Source organism: Caretta caretta, chromosome 7 (assembly GCF_965140235.1).
Source record: "Caretta caretta isolate rCarCar2 chromosome 7, rCarCar1.hap1, whole genome shotgun sequence".
Lineage (NCBI taxonomy): Eukaryota > Metazoa > Chordata > Testudines > Cheloniidae > Caretta > Caretta caretta.
The window spans coordinates 52,503,290-52,514,682 of NC_134212.1; positions in this window are offsets into that span (position 1 = coordinate 52,503,290).

The window sequence follows — 11,393 nt, forward strand, 5'->3', positions numbered from 1 at the left end:
GACTTGCCTGCCTGATGCAAAGGTTGGGGATCTCTCGAGGCATCTAGATAGACTTATGTGTAGTGCTGAGGAGGAGCCAGTGGTCGTGGTACATGTAGGTACCAATGACATAGGGAAGGGTAGGAGAGACATGCTGGAGGCCAAATTTAGGCTGCTAGGAAAGAGACTGAAATCCAGGACCTCTATGGTGGCATTCTCAGAAATGCTTCCAGTTCCAAGTGCAGGGCCAGGTAGGCAGGCAGAGCTGCAGAGTCTCAATGCATGGATGAGATGATGGTGTAGAGAGGAGGGGTTTAGATTTATTAGGAACTGGGGAAACTTTTGGGATATGGGGAGCCTATACAGGAAGGATGGGCTCCACCTAAACCAAGGTGGATCCAGACTGCTGGCACTTAACATTAAAAAGATTGCAGAGTAGTTTTTAAACTTAGGCCTGGTCTACACTGGGGGGAGGGGAGGGATTAATCTAAGATACGTCGACTTCAGCTACGCTATTCTCGTAGCTGAAGTCGACGTATCTTAGATTGACTTAGAATCGCTTACTTCGCGTCCTCGCAGCACAGGATCGACGGCCGCCGCTCCCCCGTCGACTCTGCTTCTACCTCTCACCCTGGTGAAGTTTCGGAGTCGACGGCAGAGCGATCGGGGATCAATTTATTGCATCTACACTAGACGCGATAAATCGATCCCCTATAGATCGATCGCTATCTGCTGATCCGGCGGGTAGTGTAGACGTGGCCTATGAGATGGGGGAAAGCCAATTGCTGCAGAGGAGCACGTGGTTCAGACAGAGACTTCTCTTAGAGGAGAGTCTATTGATAGTGAGTCTCTAGATTTTAGTCAGGAGGAGAGGATGAAAGAGGATAAAATATGGGCCAGATCAGACAGGAAACATTCACATAAAAAAGAATCTGACACATCAGAAAAGGGCAGACAAATAAACAGTGACAAGTTTTTAAAGTGCTTGTACACAAATGTTAGAAGTCTAAATAATAAGATGGGTGGACTAGAGTGCCTCCTGTTAAAGGAAGATATTGATATAATAGGCATCACAGAAACCTGGTGGAGTGAGGACAATCAATGGGACACAATCGTTCTGGGGTACAAAATATATCGGAAGGACAGAACAGGTCGTGGCGGGGGGGAGTGGCACTATATGTGAAAGAAAATGTAGAATCAGATGAAGTAAAAATCTTAAATGAATCCACATGTTGCATAGAATCTCTATGGATAGTAATTCCATGCTCTAATAAGAATATAACAGTAGGGAGCTATTATTGACCACCTGACTAGGACAGTGATAGTGACGATGAAATGCTAAGGGAGATTAGAGAGGCTATCAAAATAAAGAGCTCAATAATAGTGAGGGATTTCAATTATCCCCATATTGACTGGGTACATGTCACCTCAGGACGAAATGCAGAGACAAAATTTCTTGATACTTTAAATGACTGCTTCTTGGAGCAGCTGGTCCAGGAACCCACAACGGGAGAGGCAACTCTCGATCTAGTCCTGAGTGGAGCGCAGGATCTGGTCCAAGAGGTGACTATAACAGGACCACTTGGAAATAGTGACCATAATATAATAACATTTAACATTCCTGTGGTGGGAAGAACACCTCACCACCCCAACACTGTGGCATTTAATTCCAGAAAGGGGAACTATGCAAAAATGAGGAGGTTAGTTAAATAGAAATTAAAAGGTACAGTGCCTAGAGTGAAATTCCTGCAAGCTGCATGGACACTTTTCAAAGACACCATAATAGAGGCTCAACTTAAATGTATACCCCAAATTAAAAAACACAGTAAAAGAACTAAAAAAGAGCCGCCGTGGCTTAACAATAATGTAAAAGAAGCAGTGAGAGATAAAAAGGCATCTTTTAAAAAGTGGAAGTCAAATCCTAGTGAGGTAAATAGAAAGCATAAACACTGCTAAATTGAGTGTAAACATGTATTAAGAAAAGCCAAAAAGGAGTGTTGAAGAACAGCTAGCTAAAAACTCAAAAGGTAGTAACAAAATGTTTTTTAAGTACATCAGAAGCAGGAAGCCTGCTAAACAACCAGTGGGGACCCTGGATGATCAAGATACAAAAGGAGCACTTAAAGACGATAAAGTCATTGCGGAGAAACTAAATTAATTCTTTGCTTCAGTCTTCACGGTTGAGGCTGTTAGGGAGATTCCCAAACCTGAGCCGTCTTTTGTAGGTGACAAATCTGAGGAATTGTCACAGACTGAAGAGCCACTAGAGGAGGTTTTGGAATTAATTGAGAAACTTAACAGTAACAAGTCACCAGATGGCATTCACCCAAGAGTTCTGAAAGAACTCAAATGTGAAATTGTGGAACTATTAACTATGGTTTGTAACCTGTCCTTTAAATCAGCTTCTGTACACGACTGGAAGATAGCTAATGGAATGCAAATATTTAAAAAGGGCTCTAGAGGTGTTCCCAGCAATTACGGACCGGTAAGTCTAATGTCAGTACCGGGCAAATTAGTTGAAACAGTAGTAAAGAATAGAATTGTCAGACACATAGAAGAACATAAATTGTTGGGCAAAAGTCAACATGGTTTCTGTAAAGGGAAATCATGTCTTACTAATCTATTAGAGTTCTTTGAAGGGGTCAACAAACATGTGGACAAGGGGGATCCAGTGGACATAGTGTACTTAGATTTCCAGAAAGCTTTTAACAAAGTCCCTCACCAAAGGCTCTTATGTAAATTAAGTTGTCATGGGATAAGAGGGAAGATCCTTTAATGGATTGAGAAATGGTTAAAAGACAGGGAACAAAGGGTAGGAATAAATGGTAAATTTTCAGAATGGAGAGGGGTAACTAGTGGTGATCCCCAAGGGTCAGTCCTAGGACCAATCCTATTCAACTTATTAATAAATGATCTGGAGAAAGGAGTAAACAGTGATGTGGCAAAGTTGCAGATGATACTAAACTGCTCAAGATAGTTAAGACCAAAGCAGACTGTGAAGAACTTCAAAAAGATCTCACAAAACTAAGTGATTGGGCAACAAAATGGCAAATGAATTTTAATGTGGATAAATGTAAAGTAATGCACATTGGAAAAAATAACCCCAACTATACATACAATATGATGGGGGCTAATTTAGCTACAACTAATCAGGAGAAAGATCTTGGGAGTTGTCATAAATATAAAGGGAAGGGTAACCACCTTTCTGTCCACAGTGCTATAAAATCCCTCCTGGCCAGAGGCAAAACTCTTTCACCTGTAAAGGGTTAAGAAGCTAAGATAACCTTGCTGGCATCTGACCAAAATGACCAATGAGGAGACAAGATACTTTCAAAGCTGGAGGCGGGGGGAACAAAGGGTCTGTCTGTCTGTGTGATGCTTTTGCCGGGAACAGATCAAGAATGCAGCTTGGAACTCCTGTAAAAAGTTAGTAAGTAATCTAGCTAGAAATGCGTTAGATTTCTTTTGTTTAATGGCTGGTAAAATAGCTGAATGGAATGTATATTCCTATTTTTGTGCCTTTTTGTAACTTAAGGTTTTGCCTAGAGGGATTCTCTATGTTTTGAATCTGATTACCCTGTAAGGTATTTACCATCCTGATTTTTACAGAGGTGATTCTTTTACTTTTTCTTTAATTAAAAGTCCTCTTTTAAGAACCTGATTGCTTTTCCATTGTTCTTGAGATCCAAGGGTTTGGGTCTGTGTTCACCTGTACAAATTGGTGAGGATTTTTATCAAGCCTTCCCCTGGAAAGGGGGTGTAGGGCTTGGGGGGGATATTTTGGGGGGGAGACGTCTCCAAGTGGGCTCTTTCCCTGTTCTTTGTTTAAAACGCTTGGTGGTGGCAGCATAAGTTTCAAGGACAAGGCAAAGTTTGTACCTTGATGAAGTTTCTAACCTAAGCTGGTAAGAATAAGCTTAGGGGATCTTTCATGCAGGTCCCCACATCTGTACCCTAGAGTTCAGAGTGGGGAAGGAATCTTGACAGGAGTCATCGTGGATAGTTCTCTGAAGACGTCCACACAGTGTGCAGCGGCAGTCAAAAAAGCAAACAGGATGTTAGGAATCATTAAAAAAGGGATAGAGAATAAGACGGAGACTATCTTATTGTCCTTATATAAATCCATGGTACGCCCACATCTTGAATACTGCGTACAGATGTGGTCTCATCTCAAAAAAGATAAACTGGCATTAGAAAAGGTTCAGAGAAGGGCAACTAAAATGATAAGGGGTTTGGAATAGGTCCCATATGAGGCGAGATTAAAAAGGCTAGGACTTTTCAGCTTGGAAAAAGGGGGGGGGGGAATATGATAGAGGTATATAAAATCATGAGTGGTGTGGAGAAAGTGAATAAGGAAAAGTTATTTATTTGTTCCCATAATATAAGAACTAGGGGCCACCAAATGAAATTCATGGATGGCAGGTTTAAAACAAATAAAAGGAAGTTCTTCACACAGCGCACAGTCAACCTGTGGAACTCCTTGCCTGAGGAGGTTGTGAAGGCTAGGACTATAACAGGGTTTAAAAGAGAACTGGATAAATTCATGGAGTTTAAGTCCATTAATGGCTATTAACCAGGATGGGTAAGGAATGGTATCCGTAGCCTCTGTTTGTCAGAGGGTGGAGATGGATGGCAGGAGAGAGATCACTTGATCATTACCTGTTAGGTTCAGTCCCTCTGGGGCACCTGGCATTGGCCACTGTCAGTAGACAGGATACTGGGCTGGATGGACCTTTGGTCTGACCCAGTATGGCCATTCTTATGTTCTTAATGATTTTATGAGTCAGCAAGTGTGTCTTCCCCAGTTTGTTAGAAAACCATTTTTGCAGCACAAACACCTCTGCCCTTTCACCTGGTGTTAATACACTGCAGATATAAATGCTTTCCAGAGATGTGTCAGATTGGCACAAGTGACCAGCAAAAGGACAATCATGCTAACGCTATTAATTTCCCATGTTGCTGGGTCGGTACACCCAACTGCTTATAGGGCTGCCCAGGGCTTTTGTTTTTTTCCTATACAACAACAACAAAAAAAACCCCTTCCCCATTGTCCCTTCCTGGGGCCCCCCTCTAGGACAGCAGTTTTCAACCAGAGGTCTGCAGCCCCCCCTGGGAGGAGGGATGAGCTGGTTTCAGAAGGGCCATGTGGCTGAAACTGGGAGCAGAACTGCAGGGAGCCCCACCCTAGGCAGGGTTGAAGCCTGGTGTGCTGAGGCCTGCCCCCCCGCCTTGCCAGGCCCTGGAGTGTTTCTACTATGTTAGGGGAGCCTCTGGAAGAAATAGGATGAGACCTCACCCCTGTTCTAGGACACACCCTCTTATGTGCGCTAGCAGGGGATCTGTCCTTTGTTCCATTGCAAAATGGTGGCAGCTGACATCTGCAACAGCGTCTTCAGCTACAGGGGTTGGTGCCTCCTTCCCTGGCCCAAGGACATGCTGCTTTTCTCTTGTAGCCTTTTTTGTTGTTTAAATTGAATTTGGTAGGTTTGTATTTAATGACCATGGGTTCAGCTCCTCTTGCTGCAGGTTCAAGCTCAGCACCATGACAATTACCTCTGGTGCTTTTCTCAAATGTGGAGCCTTTAGGAACAAAGGCAGGCCAAGGCTAGTGACTGCAGATATAATCACAAGTGCAAAATCTAGTACAGGTCACAGACACATCTGCATATTGGTTTCAGCACATACCCTAGTACTGGTTCCATTAAGACCCCCTCATACTGGTCCCAGTACATACCCCAGTACTGGTTCCAGTAAGAGTCCCATACTGGTCACAGTTCCTACACCAGTACTGCTTCCACTACATACCCCAAGTTTGCTCTGTCAACAGCACAGTGGCTGAAATGCACAAGCACTTCATCTCCATTTACAAGCCTTTGAACCAGCACCACAGGGTCAGCTGGGCCTCACCAGGTGCAACCCCCAGGGCATGCCAGATGGGGGCCTAGCTGGGCTTGGCCACACCAGTGACTGCAGTCCAAGCCCCCCACCACCTCTATTCAGAGGCACCACCCCCTCCTTACTCAGCCACACTGCCCCACCAGTCCCTACTCCTGAAAGCCTGGGTGCAGGGAGCTCATTTTCCCTTACAATGCTCTGAGCACCTCTCCCCCCCACCCCCGTATGCACCTGGAGCCGAGATCAGTGTACCCCTCAGCTGCTCCCTTGTGAAAACCAAAGGGTTAAGTTAGAGGGAGTTGACTAGTCTCTGAGGTCAACTGGCCAGTCACCACTCAGAGTCTGGCCCATGTTGTATATTGAAAATGACATGACTCGATAGCTCTTTTATTCATTTTTAAAAAACTTTTTATTCTGGCAAAGTTACAACAAAATGTTAACATTCTACATTGTATGACACATATTCAAGGTCAGGCTAATATTCCAAGAACATGGCTAAAGAGTCTAGCTTCTGGTGGGGGGAGTTGTCCTGCTCTGAGGCCGATAGAATTGGTGACCAGATTTCTACATACCTATCGGTTTTTGGCACTGCTTTAGTTGATGTGAACATTTTCCATGACAATAATAATCCATATTTTTATACGCCCAATTCCACAGGCGGAGGGAATCAAATTTTTTCTAATCCTGCTCAATATGGAACCTAGCTGCTAGCAATAAAAAACATGAAATAATCTGCTGTCTTGTTTAAAACGGGGATCCTTTACTGGAGCATTAAGTAAGCAGATCAGGGGATCTGCATTTTGTTATAAAATGAATGGATTTAATAATTTCCTCCCAAAACCATCTCATGTTTGGACACAACTACAATTCTTTTTAACCCTTTCCCCACAATTCCTCCAAGAGAGCACCTACCTATAACAGAAATATGATGTATCTTAACTAGTGTTTAGATCTAAATGCCAGCTACACAGTCATTTACAAAAAATATATTTATGAACTACATAAACTGAAGACGTACAGTCCCTGGCCTTTCCTACAGAGAGAACCACTCAGCCAGATCAATTTTTGTCCAAATCCCTCTTCTTGCATCAAAATTGTCTCCATTTTAGAAATTAAGCTTTTGTTCCAACTTGCTCTTTGGTCAACTCCTCAAACATGGTTAAAAGGTCTAGACAGAAGCATCTTGTATCCAGCTTTCACAATAAAATGTTGGACTTGTAAATACTGAAAATATGGGAGCTTTATATGTTCACATAGATTTGGCTATGATTTCAGACCAGGGCCCAGGAACAGCTCTCAGAATTGAGTAATCTCAGCTCTTACCCACAACTAATAGTCACTATCAAAAAGAAAATATAACTTTCAGTTTACCAATATAATTTGGGTAATTAGTCTCTTAGTCTTTAACCAATAATTAACTTCCTGTTTAATTTCATTTTCACTGGTAACAATAACATTTTCAAAAATCACAAAATCTTATCATATATGTTGTCTTTCTTTTAATCCTTATTTCCACCAAATGAGCCCTGGTGTAAAACAACATAGGTGCCTTCCACTACTGTGAGTTTATTGGTCTCTGACTGTTCAGCCAAATGTGTTGGTGGAAGGGGGTCTCACGCTCAGTGGGAAGGTTTGCATCATGAGAAAAAGTCACCCTAGTCTATTTTTAGACCAGGGATCGGCAACCTTTGGCACACGGCCTGTCAGGGTAAGCCCTGTGGTGGGCCGGGCCAGTTTGTTTACTTGCCGCGTCTGCAGGTTCGGCCGATCGCAGCTCCCACTGGCCGCGGTTCGCCGCTCCAGACCAATGGGGGCTGCGGGAAGCAGCGTGGGCTGAGGGATGCTGCGGCCAGTGGGAGCTGTGATCAGCTGAACCTGTGGACACGGCAGGTAACCGAATAGGCCTGGCCCGCCATGGGGCTTACCCTGGCAGGTCGTGGGCCAAAGGTTACCCATCCCTGTTTCAGACTTTTTAATCTTTCAAAGTAGCAGGAGGTGGAGGAGAAGTGATGCAAAACTAGTGCTGTAAGTCCACTGCAAAACTGAGACAAAAGCATAGAATCAGGACTCAACATTCGAACATGGAGCCTGAACATGGAGCCATTACTTCTACAGCACGATTGTCCTGCTTGTTCCACAAGGGAGCCAGATTGGGATTCATGGGGAGGAATGTCCTCAGAGGGCACCGATTGCTTCTCTCTTTTCCTCATGACACTTTGGATCCAAATGATAAAGGACAATAGTTTCCAGTGTAACCATGGCATCTTTTGGGACCACAATAAATGCCATTGAACTAGGGAACGGGGTTCCAAAAACAGTTTTATCTGGGCCGTAATCACCATAGTGTCCTTATCTTGGGTGAGAACCAACCGCTGCATTCCCAGTACTAATACTGTAGTTGTTGCCAAAGCTTTGGCCTTGGTCAGGATAAATTTACACTTCACTGAAGTAAAACTCTTTACTAAACCACATATGTTTTCAATCATCATAGTGAGAAACATTCCCCAAACATGCCCAATTTGTTTCTTTAATGTGGTGGCATTGATCTAAATGAGGGATTAGAAACAGGCCTGGATCTGAATCCCTGTAAGCCCCCAGAGGTGGGATATCTTCAGAAATAGATAGTCTGCTGCTGGCCCACATTCAGCATTTTATACACATTTGCAGCATCTACAAAACATGAGTTCAGCAAAATGCCATTTCAGTTTCCTCCATAGCTGCATAGATAGTCACAGTATTTCCCAAATCATAGGATTATCTAAGTGATATAGTGAGGTGTAAATGCCTGTAGGGCCTGGACTGCAGCTACTGCTGCTATTAGCCAAGATGGTCAGAGATGCTACTCCATGCTCTGGTTATCCCTAGACCTCTGACTGCCAGATGCTGGGACTAGATCTCTTGATGATTGCCCTGTTCTGTTCATTCCCTGTGAAGCACCAGGCATTGACCACTCTCAGAAGACAGGATACTGGGCTAGATTGCTAGGCTAGATGGACTATTGGACTGACCCAATGTGGCCATTATGATGTTCTTAGGGCCCCAGATACAAGGCCATTTTGCCTAGTTCCAAGTCACTTAGGTGGAATTCTCTCCTTTGGTCATCTGAGACCACATTGACCGAAAAAATTTAACAGTGTGATCATATGCTGTTACTGCAGTTAGTTGTACAAATTGGGATGTGCTGCTGTTCACCGTTTCAGAATATAGACTTCATTGGTAGCATGTCCAAGAGCTTGGAGTATTCTCTCCAGTTGAATGAACTGAATTTGAACGTCCTCCATGTCAACATGAAATGATGGGGAAAAAGCAAAAACAACATGAGACATTACTATTTTAGTAAATAGTCATTTGTCTCAAAGTGCCCAATAACTCTGAGCTACAGTCTATCAAATAAAACTAATATCCAGTCATGTGACAAAATGGCCTTCAGAAAAGAAAGAAAAACCCACAACACAGAGAGGAATAACACACTTTCCATTTCATATTAAGTGACATTCCAGAGCAGGTTGCATATGACGCAGAATCAGGACAACAGGTTCTCCAATTGTGTTCTCCTCTGAGCCATTCAAAACCGCTTCACTCAGAGCTTCCTCTATTATTGTCTTGTTATTTACAAAAGTTTTAACATCATCATAATGGGAAAACAGGCAACCTTCCCATCTGCAAACCATCCCAATGGAATGGAATGGAAAAAGCACAGAAGTGGTTTTGTCAATAGATAGAAATGGCGATTTAAACTCAGAATGACCCCACTGTGTTTCGGATCAATTTGCATTCCCCTTCCAGTCTGTGACACTTTCATCTCCTGCCCGAATGAGTCTAATTTAAGATCAAAGGAATCAAACCATGATTCCGAAGCACAGAGAGCTGAGAACACAGCACCACATGACACTTTGCAAGGTGGAGGGATAGAATATGAAGAAGATAAAACTCTACATGGCTCAGACAGAAGGTAACAATGCTGAGGACATGGGGGAGAAGGGAATCCCTCCAACTCCTCCCATCTCCTTGTAGTGTCACAGAGGCTGCCCCGATCCTGTTCTTTATTATATTTAAATACATTTTAAATGAGAAAAATGGTACAAAAATGACTGTTCAGCTCACTCCAGGGCAACGAGAAAACAACTGAGAATGAGACATGGGGTGGGGGTGGAGAACTTGGTGACACACTGCAGTTGGGGAACAGTATAAATGTGATGCTCCAGGATTGTTTAGACTAGGAGAAGGGATGGAGCTTAGTTCAGGTCATGAGGAAATGTGCTAGATGGCCTGTGTATAGTGGCCATGGTTATGCCTTTACTACAAGAATAGCTGTGTTTTACATGAGAATAACAGGTAGATTATCCCGCACTGTAGCTTATAGACTTGAAGGCTAGCAAGGACTATTAATCATCTAGTTTGACCTCGTGCACATTGCAGGCCACAGAACCTCGCTCACCCACTCCTGTAATAGACCCCTAACCTTTGGCTGAGTTACTGAAGTCCTCAAATCATGATTTAAAGACTTTAACTTATAGAGAATCCACCATTTATTCTAATTTAAACCTGCAAGTGACCCTGCTGCAAAGGAAGGCGAATCTAACCTGGGGAAAAATTCCTTTCCAACCACAAATATGGCAATCAGTTGGACCCCGAGCATGTTGACAAGACCCACCAGCCACTCAGGGAAGAATTTTCTGTGGTCAACTCAGAGCCCTCTCCATCTAGTGTCCCATCTCTGGTCATTGGGGATATTTGCTACTAGCAGTTGCAGGTGGGCACCTGGCATTGTAGGCAGTTCCTCAATAAACTTATCAAGCTCAACCTTGAAGCCAGTTAGGTTTTATTCCCCCACTGCTCCCCTTGTAAGGCTGTTCCAGAACTTCACTCCTCTGATTGTTAGAAACCTTTGTCTCATCTCAAGCCTAAACCTGTTGATGGCCAGTTTATATCCTTTTGTTCTTGTTTCAACACTGGCACTTAAGTAACTCCTCTCCCTCCCCAGTATTTATGCCTCTGATGTATTTATAGAGAGCAATCATATCTCCCTCAGCCTTCATTTGGTTAGGCTAAACAATCCAAGCTCCTTGAGTCTTCTCTCATAAGATAGGTTTTCCATTTCTCGGATCATCCTAGTAGCCCTTCTCTGTACCTGTTCAAGTTTGGACTCATCTTTCTTAAACATGGGAGACCAGAATTGCACACAGTATTCCAGATGAAGATTCAACAGTGCCTTGTGTAATAGTACTAACACTTCCCTGTCTACACTGAAAATATCTCACCTGATGCATCCTAGGATTGCATTAGCCTTTTTCATGGCCACATCACATTGTCCACTTATAGTCATCCTGTGATCAACCAATACACCCAGGTCTTTCTCTTCCTCTGTTGCTCCCAACTGATAAGTCCCCAGTTTATGGCAAAAATTCTTGTTGTTTAGTCCCCAAGTGCCTGCCTTGCACTTTGCACTATTAAATTTCTTCCCATTTCTCTTTCTTCAGTTTTCAAAGTCGTCCAGATCTTCGTGTATTATATTTGGG